The sequence below is a fragment of the Saimiri boliviensis genome, chromosome 10 (assembly GCF_048565385.1).
Source record: "Saimiri boliviensis isolate mSaiBol1 chromosome 10, mSaiBol1.pri, whole genome shotgun sequence".
In the NCBI taxonomy this organism is placed as follows: domain Eukaryota; kingdom Metazoa; phylum Chordata; class Mammalia; order Primates; family Cebidae; genus Saimiri; species Saimiri boliviensis.
The window spans coordinates 106,915,408-106,933,712 of NC_133458.1; the positions used below are offsets into that span (position 1 = coordinate 106,915,408).

Below are 18,305 nucleotides of genomic sequence, written 5' to 3' on the forward strand. Positions count from 1 at the left end.
CGCCTTCAGCCAGCACCTCAGCTACTTGTGCTCTTTACCTGGTGATGTGATGCAAACTGTCATTCCTGAAGGGTCTGGGCCATTAGTGGTACTACCTGGAATGGGTCAGGGTAGTTTCCATTGACCTTCATCACAGGGCTTACTAAGGGAAGTCCCAAGGGATCTCCTGCATCCCATACTGTTCCCTACCTCCATACTAGAGCAGTGGTCTGTTTTCCAGGGTAGTCTGGGTCAGTCACCCAGCCAATACCATCAATCCTGCCTTTGCCTGTTGACTCAAAAGCCTGAGAAGCCCGGATTGACCATGAAGCATCTTCATTTCCTGTTCAGTGGGATCACTGTTGTGCCTCCTGGTGGAATCATTTTTTTTCTCTGGGCCTAAAACCCCTAGGCCAGTAGAACATAAAAGTCATGGGGAAAAAAAAAAAAATGTTGCTAGTGGGTCACTAAGGATGATGATGGTGTCTTTTTAACCTCCTGATTCCTGGACCCTATGGGGAAACCAGCATATATGGGATGTTATTCAGAGCATACACAGCTTTCTGGGGAACATCGCCCCAGCCTTGCAAGATATTGCTACCTCTCTGACCCTGTAACTGAGTTTTCAAAAGGCCCCTCTACTGTTTTATCAAACCAGCTGCTCCAGGGTAGTGGGGAACATGGTAAGAGCAGTGAGTTCCATGCACGGGCTCATTGCTGCACTTCTTTGGCTGGGAAGCCAGCTCCTGGATCAGAAGCAGTGCTCTATGGAATACCATGACAGAGGATAAGGCCTTCTGTAAGTCAAGCTACAGATAGTAGCTTTGGCAGAACTTACATTCTTACATGGAGAAGCAAGTGGGAACCTTTTCTTCCCAAGAAGTAGTTTCTTATGGAGATTGCTTTGATAATCATGAAGAAAATGCAACCTGTTAAGACCTTTCATTGGGAGATCTGGGCTGGTGGTCATGTGCTCTGGGGCCTGTGGAGTGCTAGAAAACACCTGGGGAGGAGCCACTGCTCTCAAACAGCCAGAGTGAGGTGTGTGCACCGAAGACCAGATCAGACCGACTCATGGAGGCAGCCGGCAGAGCTCACGGCAGTCCCCATCATGAAGGGAGGGTGACGGAGGGTTTATTCAATGCAAATCAGGAGCAGACTTCGCCATTTCAACCCTACGCAACCATGGAGGACCACTTGCTCCCTATGAGGGGTGAGGTGAGGGCTGAACTAGCAGAAAACAGGCCGCATTGGATAATGCTAAGAAGTAGAAAAACTCCAGATCCCACTGGGACTAGAGCATAGCAAATAGAAGGCAAGCATCTTGGCTGTATTTCCGGGTGGAGTTCGTGCAAATGGCAGGATGAGGGAACAGCGGCGGGGCAGCTAGGAGAGGGTGCCCTCACCAACTTCTCCCTGCCTGGCTCGGACTTGCTTATGCTAACAGGGCCAGCCCTCTCCCTCCCACCCACCCCCACCCGACAGACTTGTTTGATCTACAAACTACCCCACGGCTTCCTGGGACTTCCTCCTAGAAACCATGTGTTTCAGGCTTCCTCCTTCCTGTCCTCTCCCAGTCCTGGGAAGGTTCCCCAAAGCCTTAAGACTGCAGTTTCTGCAGCCGCCATATAATTGCATTTGTTCTTTAATTCCCAGTCTTTAAAAAGATCATGACCACTAATGAATAATTACACAGTAAGACCTCACAACATCAGCAATAGGTTAGGTTTTTGGAAACCACAGCTTTATACAGAACAACAGATCATGAAACCGATTTTACCATAGACCAACTGATAAAAACAACTTAATTTCTACCACATATTTCTGGTCACTGAAACATCACTAAACTTCTAAATAAAGACCAAAACACTTCTAAATAAAGACCAAACACTGCTAATAGTAAACATTAATAAATACGAGCTATACGTACATTTAAGAAAGATAACAAAAGCAAGTAATGTGATGATTTACCCAGTTTTTCCAGTTCGGAGTCACAGATGACAGCAGCCTACCAGGGCAGCACAGGAGGCAGGGCGGAAGCCAGCCCTGGACTGGCCCCCATCTCGTTACAGATGCTTTTACACTCACCCACACAGGGACAATTCGGACACCCCAGTGACCTTAACATGCAGTTTGGGGACATGGGAGGAAACGCACACACCCAGAGAAAACCCACACAGACCTGCCGAGAAGGTGCAATCTCTGCACAGACAGTCGCCCCAGCCTGGGATAATAAGACGATGTTGAATGGAAGACGTTGTTGGAGGGCCTGCCATATCGGCCTGTAGGTGGAAAGCAGGTAGGAACCACAGTAAGCAAACTCTTTCTAACAGCCCACATTCAGAGACTCCAGACCGTCCAGGCTCTGTCAGGCTTTCCCTGTGTCATCACACCTCTCCATGAAGCTCCTGAGTGAATGAATACCATTATTCTTATCCCTGCTTTACAGAAGAGAAGTCATAGCCTGTAAGCACTAACTTGCTGAATCCACAGTTGCATCCGCACAGTGTTACATAATTGTTTTGGGGGGTTGTGGTGGTGGTGTTTATTTGTTTTGAGACAGGTTCTCGCTCTGTCGCCCAAGTTGGAGTGCATTAGTGTGATCGTAGCTCACTGCAGCCTCAAATTCCCAGGCTCAAGCAATCCTCCTGCCTCAGCCTCCCAAGTAGCTAGGACTGCAAGAACACTCTACCATGCCTGGGTAATTTTAAAAACTTTTGGTAGAGACAGATGGGTTCTCACTGTGTTACCCAGGCTGGTCTCAAACTCCTGGGCTCAAGTGATCCTCCCACCTCAGCCTCCCAAAGTGCTGGGATTACAGGTGCGAGTCACCATACCCATAATTGTTTAAATTGACACAAAAGATGGAGAAAAGTGTGTCTTGAATCTGTTGAGTACAAAGTGTGTACATAAACGTAGTGGGGAGATGGATCTGATTTTCTTCAGACATTTCAGAAATCACATTACATTTATCCAAAAAGCTTCTAAAAACAAAAGACTACCAAAAAAAAAAAAGCAACATAATATAAACCATGGTTATCTTGGGGATAAGTGATTTCCAAATGTTTGTGTTTTCCTTACTTTCTATATGATAGAAAAAGAAAATAAACTTTATTTTAAAAGCCAAAATAATCCTAATAGAAAAATCCTGGTAGAACATGGCTGTAGAAGGGTATCTGTAATAAGAGGGATGGAAGACGTGAGGTGTGGCCGTCTATCATTTCAGGACATGGAGAGGGAAATGGGGTCCCTGCCTCCCAAGGTGACAACATTCAACTTCCAGTCCATGGGAAAGACCCTGAAATCCTAAGGCTGGAGCCCCAGCATCTCATGTAGGTTATTTTGGGTGTTGGTGGGTTTTGCTGAGGTGAGTGTTTTCTGGCCAATAAAGCCGAGTTATTTTGGGCCACCGTAATTGTGAGTTAGATAGGCGGTTTGTGTGTGAAACATTTAATTTGCTGGCTGAGTAGTCTGTTGACTTTGGATAAGGCTAGAAACAATTCTATACAAGCTTCCCAAAATGATGGGCCCTGATGCTGATCTTATCACTGTTCCAAGCAGATGCACATTGCCAAGGCAGGCTGGACTACGGGAGGGGAGCTCTAGGAAAAACCATGTGTTACTTTCATTGCTTTTGTGCTGACCACTCCACTGTATCAGAGTACCTTTTAGGTATAGTAGCCTCTCCTTATTCATGGGGGGATATGTTTCAAGACCCTCCATAGATCCCTAAAACCTTAGCACTGAATATACATACGTGTATATATACACCATGTTTTTTTTCCTATGCATACACACCTGTGATGAAGTTTAATATCTAAATTAGGCACAGTGAACAACGATGACTAGTAATGAAATAGGACGTTATAACAATATGCCAACATCAATCCTCTTGCACTTCGGGACCATTATTCAGTCCAGTAAGGGCCCCTGGACACCAGCTCTGTGCCACTGAGAGAGTCTATCTGACAACCAAGACCACTGCTAAGTGACTCACAGGCAGGAGAACCACTGCTAAGTGACTCACAGGCAGGAGAACCACTGCTAAGTGACTCACAGGCAGGAGAAGAGACGGTGTGGATGCTTTGGACAAAGGGAGCGTTCCATCTGTGATGGGACAGGACAGGAGGGCACATGATCTAAAACTGACCAGGTGTTTATTTCTGGAATTGTTCATTCCATGTCTCCAGAGCTTGGTTGATCGCAGGTAACAAACTGCAAAACCTCCAACAAGGAGAGACTGCCATGATGGTTTTTGCTGTGTGTGTGTGTGTCGGGAGAGCGCTGTATGCAAGCATAGTTATTAGTCATTCGCTTTTCTCCACTCACTGGCAATGGTATGTTAGCGTTGTGTGATTTCCAAAATTACGCAGGAGAGAATTCATCTTGGAACAAGCCCCTATTAGGGTATCTTTCAATATTAAAAGACATGTTTTTTCCTTAGTCCCGAACCAGGTGATGGTTTAAATTAGTCATCTTCACAGTCTTTGCTATTTAATCTGGCCCAAACTTCAGGCAATCGATGCAAATAATTAATAAGGCAAAATAACCCAATTGGCCAGGAAACTGACGGCTTGAGGTTGCAGATGGAGGCACTGATCCAGAAACACCAGGCAGGTGATCTCTGGAGCCTCAGGCTTCAGCGCTGCCATTGACGCGGGCTCATTTCCCCTGGTGGCGTTACAGGCACTTCTCACTAGCCTTTGGACAGCCCCTTTGACACCTGGGACTTGGAGGCTCTTTGCTGCCTCTCCACCATTTTCTGCAGCATCTCAGGGTCCCATTTGCTGGCTCTCAGGCGGGGCCACCCCTACCCTGCTCAGCTCTCCTCCTCCTGCTCTTCCTTATGCCCCCCATTTCATCATCCACCGCACCCATATTGGTTATTTGCTCTTTGTTTTGGGCATAGTTTACAAACATTCGGAATGTGTTTTATTTTTGAAAGTCATTTCCTCATTCTGTCTTTCTGAAACTATTCTATTACAGTTTCCGCAAGTAATTATTTCAGCTCTACTTCTGTCTGGAGGAAAATGTCACTTGTAACTTTGTTGAGGGCATTTTGGGACAAGTTCCCATAAAACAGGAGACATGTGAAGAGCACTGAAATGGGAAGTGGAATATGCTAATTTTAGAAAAAGGCAAATATTCCTTCCTTTTGAGAGGAGGAGCTGAATATGAATTTTTAAAACGGGTTGTCCGTTAACCCCAGTGCCTGTTGCTGGAGATGCAGCTGTCTTTGAACCACGGCAGGGAAGAGGTTTCAGTAAGATGCCAGCAGAAAGCTACATGGGGCTACAAAGCTTAAATGTACGTGGTGCTCCGCTGCAGTCCAGCGAGGGAAGAAAGCCGGCTGGCCAGGAACCCTGGGGAGGTACGAAGAAACCCTCCCACATGTAGCCCAAGAAACCCTCCCACATGTGGCCCAGGCCAGCCATCAGCAGCAGCACCCAGGAACATGCGCCCCGGGGCTCATCCCATTCCCACTGAATCAGAAACTCATGCAGGTATGGAGCTGGGCATGGGGTCTGGACAGTTTCTGTTTTAACAAGCCCTCCAGGGGACTCTGACATGGGCCAAGGGCAAGACCATCATCGTTCTCAGGGAACTTAGGATGTTTATGGCCAGCCAGGCAGCTAGGCCCAGCGCCTGTGATAATTTTAGCTGCCATTACTGAGCATTGACCCTGTGCCCTGCTAGCTCCTTCATAAGTGCTGTCTTGTTTAATCTTCACTAAGTCCTTAGAGAGAGGAATTCAGCCTTGTGGATGAGGACATTAAGAGATGAATTTCACGCAGCCCTTGAGGGGCTGAGCGCCAAGCTGGAAGGACACATTATTAGTGCAACAGAAAAGAGTGGCAGCAGCATGGGCATCGTGAGTCTAGGGAGGATGCAAGCTGGGGCCCCTGGAGATGCCAACTTCATGGAGGAGGGAGGGCCTGAGCTGTCCTTGCAGGAAGATGAGGACTTTCAAGAGGAAAGAGAAGGACATATTCTGAGAACTCCAGCTAGAAATGCATGCAGTAGCCAACCTCGGGGTCATATCTGCAAGTCCTCTTCTCTCTGAAGCTGCTCCCTTGGCTCCTAAAAAGCACTCCCTCTCTCCTGGCTCCCCATCTGTCCCCTCAACTCTCCTGGCTCCTCCAGGGAAGAAAAGTTTGGATCCTGGATGGCAGACAACCTTCTCCTCTGAAATGAGGAAGCCTGCGGAAAGGAAACGGATGTTTTACATTAAAAGCAAGTTCCGTTGTCTTATATTTTCAGCCATATTGTGATTGATATGGCCCCAAACCCCTCTGCTACCAGGCATCTTGAAAGGCTTGGTTTTCTGTGATGGACGTCATTGCAAATGCATAGCCGAGCTTTGCGTTGCACAGAAAATGAGAAGGAAATCATATAACAGAAGCCTGGGAGAAAGCCGAGATGCTGGGGGCTTCTGAGGAGGCCAGGGCTGGTCTTAGTCATCTGGGGCCTCTCTTGGGGTTCCGAGCAGGCACAGGGCCCCTGGCCAAGTGGTAGAGGGGAACAGGGCCCTCAGCAGCTCCTAGTACAGGGAGACACTTTGGAGAAAAAACATCAGAAAGTCACTCTTTCCAGGCCAGTCAGTCAGAAGAGAAAAAAAGTTACAGTAGCTTCAGTTAACCTGAAACATGGCCATCTCCCGACAAGCCCAGTGCCCATACGAGGAAGGCCCATGAAGAGTCTTTCGTCCTCAAGGAGCGTGCAGAGGCCTGGACAGAAAGACAGGAACCATGGGCCTAACCCAGTGGAAATATCACAAACTGTAGATTTTATAGATGGCAAAACTTAAGAAGCCATCAATAAGGAAATAAAAGAACAGAAGTGGCCCAGCAACAATTTTGTAATCTATGTGAAAAGAAAAGTGAAAAGTTTCCTTTTTATGTGTTTTATTTGTTTGTTTTGTGAGACAGAGTCTCACTCTGTGGCCCAGGCTGGAGTGCAGTGCAACCTCTGCCTGCCGGGTTCAAGCGATTCTCCTGCCTCAGCCTCCCAAGTAGCTGGGATTACAGGCACGGGCCACTACGCCCAGCTAATATTTGTATTTTTAGTAGATACAGGGTTTTGCCATGTTGGCCAGGCTGGTCTCGAACTCCTGACTTCAAGTGATCTACCCACCTTGGCCTCCCAAAGTGCTGGGATTACAGGTGTAAGCCACTCTGTCCAGCTCTTTCTATGTTGTAATTTTTCTTAAAAACACCTAATAAAATGTTGCATTGCAGAGGAACAGTGACAATTTTGTCTGTCACCATCAACCTCCACTTTTAGGTACAAGGGAAGGAGGAGCAGAGACGTGAAGATGAGATGCTAAGATTGACTGGGCCTGGCCGAGGTGCCCTGCGCCTGTTGGGGCTCTCGGTAGGCACCTCTGGGGGGCAGGCGGGGCATAGGGACAGATGCCTGGGATGACTGACCTCACAGGGTGGCATTACAGCACAGCTGGCCATCTTTCCTGAGTCACAGAAAATGACCGGTAATGCTGTCTGTTCTTCCATATCAAAGAGGTGAGGCTCAGATATCTGGATTCTTAGCTTTTGTCAAAGAATGCTCTTTTCTGTTACTGCACACTAAATGTTGATTATATTGTCGAGAATATAATCTTGGGGGCATGAGTTAGCAGTTCTTGCTGGCACAGTGTGCCAGCTTGAGGAGGCCTTCCTGACTGGGTGAGATGCCCTGAACTCCAAGTGCCCTTTTGCACGGCCTTAGCCTGGGTCCCTGAGAGCAGCACAGGGCAGGGCACAGAGCTTGCCCAGAAGGTGCCATCTGCCTGTCAGGTGAGAGGATGGTCTGACTCCTTTCCTCTCTTATCATCCATAGAGATCTATTTTATTTCTTATTTAAATCACAATGAATTTCAAAGGGGATTGGAGGCAGGTTTTTGTGTTTCAGTATTCAAATTAGAAAAGTCTAGAAAAAGGAATAATTTTTTAAATTTAATTTGTTCACTTTTTTATTATACTTTAAGTTCTGGAGTGCATGTACAGAACGTGCAGGTTTGTTACCTAGGTATACATGTGCTATGCTGCTTTGCTGCATCCATCACCCCGTCATCTACATTAGGTATTTCTCCTACTCCTAGCCCTCCGCTAACCCCCCACTGCCCTAACCCTAACCCCCAGGAATAATGTTATTTTAAATGATTGGAAATAAAAATATATTAACGCTATTTTTGAAACCCACATTTTCCTTAAGTGGTTAGAAGTAAACACCAGGAGATCTCAGAAATGTATGTGCTGGGAAGAGGGAAGGAGGAGGAAATGCGGGTAAAGGCAGCCATAGAGACACACGGCGCAGTCCCGCCTTCTCGGGAAACAAGGCCAAAGCGATCAGAGAGGATACCACATCAAACAGCACTCATTTATTTCGTAATTTGGTCATTTTTATATCAAATTTACATCCAGAGTGATGGATGAACAGTGCTTTACGGAAAGCTAAGTAAAAGTAGGCCACATACTTTATTCTCTAGACTTCTGATATTGAAAGGACCGAAGTTGGAAGAAAGCAGCAAAGGGAGGGATGCCATTTTTCGTAGATTGCCCATCTCAGATGGCAGCTCCCTCACCTTTCCTTCATGCCAGATCCAAAGCATAGTCAATTTGAGAGTGAGTCCCTTGGCAACTTGGCGGGTCCCTGAACCTCAGTTTCTGAGTCATTGATTAAATAAAATTCAGGTATTTTAATAGACTAGACAACCTGGAGACAGAGTTTCTATTATGACAATGAAAACTAAGACACAGGCTTTGTTCTTACCAGCAGGCGTCACCATCCACTGCCCCACAATTCCCTCAAAGGTGAGGCCCCAGAAATGTGTAAAAAAGGACTCAACGTTTTTTCATCAAGAAATGGTTTCAAGTATGTTGAGATTCCCAGAAAAATGGGTCCAAGATTTGTTCCATAGAACATGGAAGCGAATCGTTTGGCTTAGAAGAGTCTGAATGCAGATATACTCAATAAGATTCGTGTAACATGTTGGTTAAAGAACCTTAATTTGACTCTTGCCCACCGTGTGGATTTTTTGTGATATTTGAATCAACTTGCCCCTTTTATAAGCTGAGCAGAGTGTTTCTGCAACAAACACCCTCGGGGATAGGTGACGTAATTTGTTGGTTGAGGCTTCTTTTATAATTTGCAAATAATTTGCCAATAGAAATAGTGATATCCACACTGCAGGGGACATGTGGATTAAATAAGGAGGTAGCTAAATACTATCCATTTGAGCACTGCAGAATGTCAAAACTCAACTACCATTATGTGGTTTGCAAATATCAGTGTTGAGGTATACTATCTGATAGTAAATTAGCCACTAGTTTAATATTTTAGACTACTCTAGCCCATGACAGTGCTATAGAGAAGCAATCCTGTTTAACTATTTGCTTAAAAGCAAAAAAAGCACATTAAAATAAAATGAAACTTCAGTTTCAAGGTGGCTGAACTGATTTAAGCACCATCAGCCAAAGCCAGCATTGTGGCTACAGAGAAGAGCTGACCACACTATCCAAATGGAATCCTTGCCCAGGAATGCAAGCGTCCATCTCTGTCCCTGTGGAACTTCACTTAGTCCAGTCCTGGTTCATGCACCACACCCATGGCTGCTGTTGATAGACTTTCTGATCCACAGTGAGGAAACAACAATGCTCATATGCAACAAAGAAATTCACTCCATACCATTGCTGACACCCTCATCCAAACACAGGAAAGACAGCCAAGCATCAGTAGATAATTTTGTTTTTAATCATGAAAGCGGGCAACAAAGTGATCAGAGAAATTTACTCCAAAGGAAGTAGAGCTACATTAGGAAAATAGAACAGAAATTTAAAATAAACACTTTCAGTCGTTGCCTCAGAAAAATTCAGTAGATTATCACATACATAAAACAAGAGCAGGCTACTACTGAAAAATAAGCATCAAAAAAAGTCTTGGAAATTAAATACATGTCTTTAGAAATGTGCACATGTAGACACATTCAGGTAAAATTTAGAAAACAGAGTTGCTGAGAAGACAATCTTAAAGAAGGATTTTCGTCTGAATCTTCCTTTGGTTTAGCCATACTGACAGTCAAGGCTGAGAATTAAAAGGAGCCAGCCTTCAGACACAAGAGAGCTTCAAGAGTATACCTTTCTGAGTTAGATTATACTCAAGTATGTAATTCAAATAATGGAAAATAAATCTAGGAAAGGGAAAGATATATATGTAGCTGTCAAATTTAATATGTAATTTAATATAAAATAAACGTTTCTATAATAGAAATACCATAACGTTATATAGATATATGTGCAAAATCAAGGAAATTTAGACATTTATTAGACAGGACTCCTCAGTTCTCAGAAACAGAAATAATGTCTTGACCAGTTATGCATAATTGGGTTTTGTGGTGATTTTTAGCTCACAAAACTGGCAGTTCCAAGAGACTAATCTTTATTATGGGCATGGTTGCATTCAGGAGCTAAAACATTGTCTTAGAACTGTGTTCCTCTCCAATCCCTGGATAAGTTCCTCCCTGCACTGGTTAAAATGGAGCCATTTATCCAAAACTTATACCCAATCCATTTATTCCTGCCCGATTGGACCATCTTCCCGAATAGGTCTGGTGGAAAGGTACTGAGAAGAACTCTGATTGGTCCAGCATGGGATGCATGCTCATCTTTGGATTGTCCTAGGGGAATAGTTAGGGGAATATCATACCCAGATATGATAAATTGGTTACCTGCAAGAGGGAAGAATTCATTTAACACAAACAGGGTGAGAGCAGTGGGAAGAGAAAAACAGCAGCTGTTTCTTCCATGTTTTTAAAAGAACAGCAAGTGGAATACAGCTCTGTCTTACAGTGGAATAACGTGGAATTTTCTCTGCCCAGGGACTCTAATAGGCAGGTTAGGATTCTAGGACTAGAGTTATGATTCAGATGGCAAAGAAATAGGAGCTGACTGATACCAAGAATGCATCACTTGACTCTTAAGAGAATCCTGGTCTAATTTTAGATCCATAAATGGTTTTCAAACCTTCATTATCTTGCCTTCTTGAAAATACAAAAATGTGCATATAGCAGTAATCTGGAGTCAGCTCATGGTACTATTGCCTTCATCCTGCAGTCTCTTTGAGGAGCCCAGGTCTATGGGATTTTTGACAAGCGCATTAATATAAAATGTTATTAAATAATGCCCATCAAAGTAAAGAGGCTGCAGTTTTGACAAGGAGTGAACAGGCAAATGTCACTTGGAGGAAAGTCTATGGAATCAATTAGAGAAAAAGAGAGGAACAAAGTTTGGGGTGCCTACTCAGAGCAGAATCTATATAATGCTGGTGGCAACGGGTATCTCAAAGGCAAAGCCTAAACCCAGCCCCTCCAAACTGTGTCTCCTGAACATTTGCACACCTGTGTGTGACCACAGAGACACTGGAGAATCTGACCACTCAACAGTATTTGATGTTTCCCATGTAGCCTGGCATTTCTCTGCTTCTTCCCATCTTTTGACCCACCTGTCCTTCTCTACCTGCCAAAATCATGCTTTTGTTAAGACACAGTTCAGTGGTCACTTTCTTGTCTCCTCTAATTAGAATGAGCAACCCCACTTCTGTATTCCTTGTAGTATTGTCCATGAATCCTACCATCTCAACTCTTAAATTGACTGAAATGTATTTTGTATATCGGTGGGCTTAAACTGGGGTACATGTTCCTCTTGGAGAACACTAGGACTTTCCAAGGGAATCCACTTCCAAATGTTATACCTCTATATGCATTCCTTCCTGGAATTCACATGTCTGAGAACTCACCTGTGACCAGCGTAATTCCAAGTCTTTTTCCCCAATGCCAGTTTTACAGATGCCATTCTGCTCCCTCCTAAAAGACGGACATAACCCTCACCCATCAGGAATGTCACTGGTGTGCACTTTCCTGAGATAGACAAACCTGATTACCAATCCCAAACAAAAGAACAAATAGAAATATTGGTATAAGATTCAGCAGATAAATAACTCTAATGTGTTGGTTGCAAATCTTTTTGAATATCAGGTGGTTTCCCAGTTTTTCTCCAGCCAGATTGACAAAGGATCTAATTGAGTTGTCAGATTTTAGATCATTAAGCATAATTTTTATGACAGATTAATTGATTTTTGACATATATTAGAGGAAAAGTTTTAAAAACCTATTGGAATGATGTAAACATGACAAAAGTCCCTTATTTACCTTCATATATGACAAGCTTTGCCTAGTGCTTATATCTATAAGATGAAAAATATGACTTGAATTTATGTCAGACCCTGCCTCATGCTAGCAATAAGTAATCCAGTCATTTTTAAGGAATTAATTGAAAAAGCCTCACTCATTTATGAAATGCATTTCCAAATGATATTTTACCTTTTCTCTTACCAAATGTCAAAGTTTCTAGAATATTTATGTAGTTTGGGTTGGCTGTTTTCTATTAATTAGCACAAGTATAACAGTTTAAAGGAATTCAATACAACTGCCTTATGGTGAGGAGAAATAAAAATTACACTTTAACTTAAATACATATTTTATGCAAAGATGCTTGATCCATTTTTAAAAATCTCAAGTATAAAGTACATTTAATTAGGATGAGATTCTCTTAGGTAGCGAAATAGAAATTAAGTTCGAGGAAGAAGAGGCATGCTCTAAAGCTCTGCCTGTTAAAGGAAGAACTCGATTCCTCATTTTTTACGTGGAGGGGGCTGGGCATGAAAATACTACGATATTCATATTATTTTATTTATATTTTTTAAATGGCAAAACATTTATTTGTAAAGTATTATTATTTACAACACAATTAAAACGTACCTCTGTTGCAACCAACAGAACTTGTGATGGAAATTTTTAGATGTCAATGAAAAGTGGAAAGAGGTGCGTGATGTTCAAAATTATTTAGGGGGATATGCAAAAAAAGTTTTATTCATTCATTCATTCATTCATTTTTGACATGGAGTCGTGCTCTGTGGCCCAGGCTGCAGTGCAGTGGTACGATAGCTCACTGCAGCCTCCGCCTCCCAGGTTCAAGCAACTCTCTGCCTCAGCCTCACAAGTAGCTAGGATTACAGGTGTGCACCACCACACCCGGCTAATTTTTATATTTTTAGTAGAGACGGGGTTTCGCCCTGTTGGCCAGGCCGATCGTGAACTCCTCACCTCAAATGATCCACCCGCCTCGGCCTCCCAAAATGCTGGGATTGAGGACAGGCTTGAGCTACCGCACCTGCCCCCTCAAAAAATTGTTGAAATGCTTTATGTCAGTTTGTATCACTAGATTAGAAGCACTTTACCTTATTTTTACCTTTCTTCGAAGCACCTAGAATGTAGAGAGCAAAGCTCAGGTTGAGATGAAGTGCAGCGTTGCTTGTTGGTTGTGAGTGGCCTGTAGAAACCACAGACAGCAGTGTGGAGTAGTAAGGCAGCTTTTCCTTCTTTGAAACATTTTCTCTGGGCCATATAAATTTGGTCAAACTGGCTCTTGAGAAATCTTCTTTCTTAATGAACCATAAAAAAGCAATATCACAGGACACGAGATCTTTAATTCGCATTTACTAAAACAATAAAAATGAATCCATTCCAAAATTATTTGGAAGATATTTATATTTAGTGATGGAATTTCCTTTGCTGACTCTGTAAAAGAAAAACTAGTACCAAGCTGAGAATATCTGTGTTCAGCGTGAGGAACTAGCAGCCCTAAGTTAGCATTTTCTTCTTTACGCTTGAGCTGGAGAATTTACGAAAGCTCATTCAGAGATATGTAATGACATCTGATCCGTGGGATTATATAATTTAGGCGGAGGACAATAGAAGGGTTAATATTCCTTACTTAGGCTCTGTGGCTATTCATTTAGAAGAGAATTAAATCATGAATTTATATTAGGCTTCTGCTAAAGACAAAGTAAGTGTGTTTTTTCACATTTGCAAAAAATCCTACAGTAATAACTTTTTAGTTCAAAAAGGTTGTTCATGCCTTAAGAGAATAGGAAAGTTCTTCCTCTTCCAGGGACGTTGTGTGTAGGCACTCAGAATGGTCCAGCGTTTGACATACCGATGTAGGCTTTCCTACAATACCACCTCTAACAAAACTTAGCTGTCCCGGACCCCTGGTAATAGAATTGTTTACCTTTATACCAGGAAGGCTGGGAAAGCACCAAAATCAGCATGTGGTGTGTGCCCAGGCAGGCTTCGAGGGGTTTGTGCTGTAAGTCCTAAAGTTCCTATGAGATTGTCCAAAACAGAGAAACATGTCAGCAGGGCCTATGGTGGTTCCATGTGTGCTAAATGTGTTCGTGACAGGATCAAGCGTGCTTTCCTTATCGAGGAGCAGAAAATCATTGTGAAAGTGTTGAAGGCACAAGCACAGAGTCAGAAAGCTAAATTAAAAAATGAAACTTTTTTGAGTAATAAAAATGAAAACACTTGCTGGAAAAAAAAAAAAAAAGAATAGCAAAGTTGCCAGTACATTAATTAACTCAAAAATAATGACTTACCTTCTCAAGGAAGACAGAATATAGCAGAAAGGGCAAAGCCAATGTTGCATTTCTTCTAAAGATTCCTAATTAGTCACTGGTCAATTGTAAAAATGAGTGTTTACATCCTGTATTTTGATTTGACGTTTCAAAGACTGATAATAGTTCTACTCTAGAAGAGATTTTAGAGCCCGTCAGAACCAATTGCTTATTTTACAGAAACGGGAAAGGGAATTGTTCACAGAGTTCAATTCCGGCTCTTAATTCAGTCAGCCTCCTGCTGTCCCTGGGTTTCAGGCTGGAAGCCCCTCAGGGGCTGGAGAGTGGGTGGGAAATGGGACATACACAGGATCTGGAGGACAGGGCCTGGGCCCCCCAACCTCGCTACAGCCCAAGCAGCTTCACGTTTTCCTTTTATGTTCTGAGTTTCCGTTTAGAACTGATGAAGGAAAAGAGTCTCCTGCACCATTATCTCATTCAGAAATTGTCAAAACATGTTACAGTTCATGGGGTTAATCATCGGAACCAGACGAAGGGGGAAAAAAAAAAAAAGATGTTGGGGTGGAGGGGACAGGATGAGTGAGATGGGCGTGTCTGATTGCAAACAAAAGATGCCCAGGGCAGAGCAGACCTCAGAAAGGAGTGATCAGAAATCTGAAACCCACGTCAACCCAGGTTGGGGCTTCACAGGAATATCTGCCCTTCTTTTCAGATCTGTGCTCTCTCTGACAGCTCACCAGGAAGCTTCTCCCGAAGGTTCCCCACACAGCCTCCATCACCCTCCTCGGTGCCTTTGCAGGTGCCCCCCCCCTTGGCCACCCGCTCCACCCTATACTCCTAGCAGGTGCCAGCATCACTCTGCGGAGGTCTGCTCCATCTTTCCTGGCCAGGTCCCACCCGGTTTGCAGAAGGCCTTGCACTCATGTTCCCTCTCCTCCCAGCATTGAGACAGGTGCATTTTCAATTCCTGTGTGACTCTTCTCCCTAGATGCAGATAAACCTCCTGAGAGCAGAGCCCCCTACCTGCTTCTGCACCAATGGCATGGATGGTGTCGCAGGGCTGTGGCCAGGCCACATGGGCCATGGGAAGATTATCCATATGGAGAGTGGGAGGGCTGGCCTGGGCAAAAGGGGAGCTCTGGTAATAGCACTCACATTAGTCATTTTGTAAATGGTTTAACACGTGTGTGCACCAAATATGTGACCTCTCACTCCATGTTGATTTAAGGCTTTGCAGGTGGCTTAGACGACAGGCTTTCAACCTTTTTTTTCTTGCGTCAAAATTCCTGAGGAATATGTACATGTGAGTCGACAAGCCTTCCTGATCTTATAACTGGTTTAGAGAAGGGCTGGAGGCAGGGTAGGAGTTCCCCGGCCCCGCGATGTGTTCTGTGCCTCTAGAGGATGTGTGCCAGGTGCTCCTAGGGCCCCCTCCAAGGGTCTGGAAGCAGACGGCTGGAGAGTGCACATGTGTTAAGGTCACTTCACACTTGAGTGATCATTCCTGGAGTGGGAAGAGGGTAAGCCAGGCTAAACCAGCATTTGTGTGGCCCTACTGCGTGCCACCACCTCGCTCAGTCCAGCCTGTCACACTGTGCTTATGGGAGCACACCAAGAGTTGGTGTGACCATACAGCATTGTCATTCTTTGTGTACGTGTCTGTCCCTTCAGAAGCTGTGAGTGCCAGAGAGTCCACACACTTGGATTGGAAATCTATGTTCCCAGGACTACTCACGGGGTCCTTCGCATCCAGGCACCCACTTAGCAGCAGGGACCTCGTGGGCAGCAGCATTACCGGGGTGTGAACCCAGGCAGCATCAGGGACCATGTGGGCAGCAGCAGGGCCCTCGTGGGCAGCAGTAGGGCCCTCGTGGGCAGCAGCATTACCAGCGTGTGAACCCAGGCAGCAGCAGGGACCTTGTGTGCAGCAGCAGGGCCCTCGTGGGTAGCAGCATTACCTTCCTCTGCCAGGGTGTGAACCCAGGTCTCTGTGACCTGAGAGCCTTGCTCTTGTGGTACTTTTTGTATACAACAGAGACAGAAAAAAAGTGCTGGCTTTATTGTTCAGTGATGGCAGCAAAAGGGAAGGTAAGAGAGCAGTGATGGGAGCAGGGAGCCACTGCGACGCTTATTCTCAATATTTGTCCTTGAATTAAGGGTCTGGCCACAAAAGCTGGGCAGAGAACTGGAAGAGAGGTTGCAGCAGACCAGCATCACTGCATTCAGCATGTCCCCTCGTGCGTTTGTGCTGCTCTAAACTGTTCCTCTTTTTCGTTCTGTTCTTTACCCGGGAGCTTTTTTGTGAAAATGTATATTTTCTTAAACTTTGGTTCTTTCATTTGTTTTATCATTTGGAGTCTCAAACCAACACCTGATGGATTTTCTTTTGGTGGTGTTGATGATGAGTTGTTAGTCACCTGTCCAGTTAAAATGTTGGTGATGTTGAGTGCAGTTGTGACATCACGTCACTCTCAGTGCGTGATTTTGTGGAGTGGGCACTCCCAGAGGAGTTTTAAGTCACTCCGGGCATCCAGTGACTATTTAGGGGAAAAATGACCTTAAAACAAAATACACTGGGACTGCAACAAAACACAGTTCTTGTTTCCTGGACTGTCCTAAATAGTGCTGAGATCATATGTCCTGAAGTGTCCGAAGTTTAAAATCTATTTCTATTAAAAAATAATTACACTTGGGGCCGGGCGCGGTGGCTCAAACCTGTAATCCCAGCACTTTGGGAGGCCGAGGCGGGCGGATCACAAGGTCAAGAGATCGAGACCATCCTGGTCAACATGGTGAAACCCCGTCTCTACTAAAAATACAAAAAATTAGCTGGGCATCGTGGCGTGTGCCTGTAATCCCAGCTACTCAGGAGGCTGAGGCAGGAGAATTGCCTGAACCCAGGGGGCGGAGGTTGTGGTGAGCCGAGATCGCGCCATTGCACTCCAGCCTGGGTAACAAGAGCGAAACTTCGTCTCACAAAAATAAAAATAAAAAATAAAAAATAAAAAATAATAATAATAATTACACTCTAGTATACATCTGGGCTAGAGTTGTGTGCTTTTGTCCTTCAAATTGCATAGAGGCTTCAGTGATTTTAGAGAATCTCAAAACTCAGTAAGAGAAGAATAATGACCTCCCCCTACTTATACTTAATGTATTGCTATGCACAAATAGCTAGGTAGTTGTGCACCGTGTCCACGGTGCTACCCATCGTTAGTGTTAATGCTGGACAGAACTTGGCGTGGAGAGCAAGTTGCAGCTCTCCCAAACTGCTGCAGCACATCACATTTAGTGCTTAGGAGCCAGGTCACCTCAACCACAGAAACTGGCCTCCCATGTAAAAATGAAGGGAGAGCCAAAAGCTGGGGAGTAGGGCCGAGAGTCTTCTAGGCCAGATTTCAAATGTGAAATATGCATCAGATGTTTCCAAACTGCTATTATTTATGTCTGCTTATTTATATTTCCAAAAACTCTAATTGTTCTTAATGTTTTTCTAAAGATCTCACATCACACAAGTTGCGTGAAACGAAAGATCAGACTAGAAACAATTGCATTCACCATGATGTGAGTTTGAATTTTTAAATGTGCTTGTCCGTAGCCATAGAGAAGAGACCAACGTAAAAGGCTAATTAATCAAATTCTGATTTTTGAGGGAAGATTTTGCTCTCCATCTTGCACAAATGATTCCCTCTGAGTTAAAATGTGTCAGGAGTATTCAGCAGTATTTAAATGAGGGGCTTCCTTTATTTTGAGCACCCCAAATCCCAAATGTCAGAGGGGCCCGACAGACTGCTGTAACACTCGTTAGCCGGTGAGGACGCTGGGGTGGTTTGGGCTGACCTGTCCTTGCCGTGTCT

General features: G+C 44.3%; 1 protein-coding gene and 1 pseudogene across 7 annotated transcripts in view; both read left to right on the top strand.

The window, feature by feature from the left end:
• COBL (cordon-bleu WH2 repeat protein) overlaps positions 1–18,305 on the top strand; it is a 289,733-nt gene that overhangs the window by 243,430 nt on the left and 27,998 nt on the right. The gene's annotated exons all lie outside the window — the stretch shown is intronic.
• On the top strand, positions 1,442–18,302 carry LOC141580121 (large ribosomal subunit protein eL34 pseudogene; annotated as a pseudogene).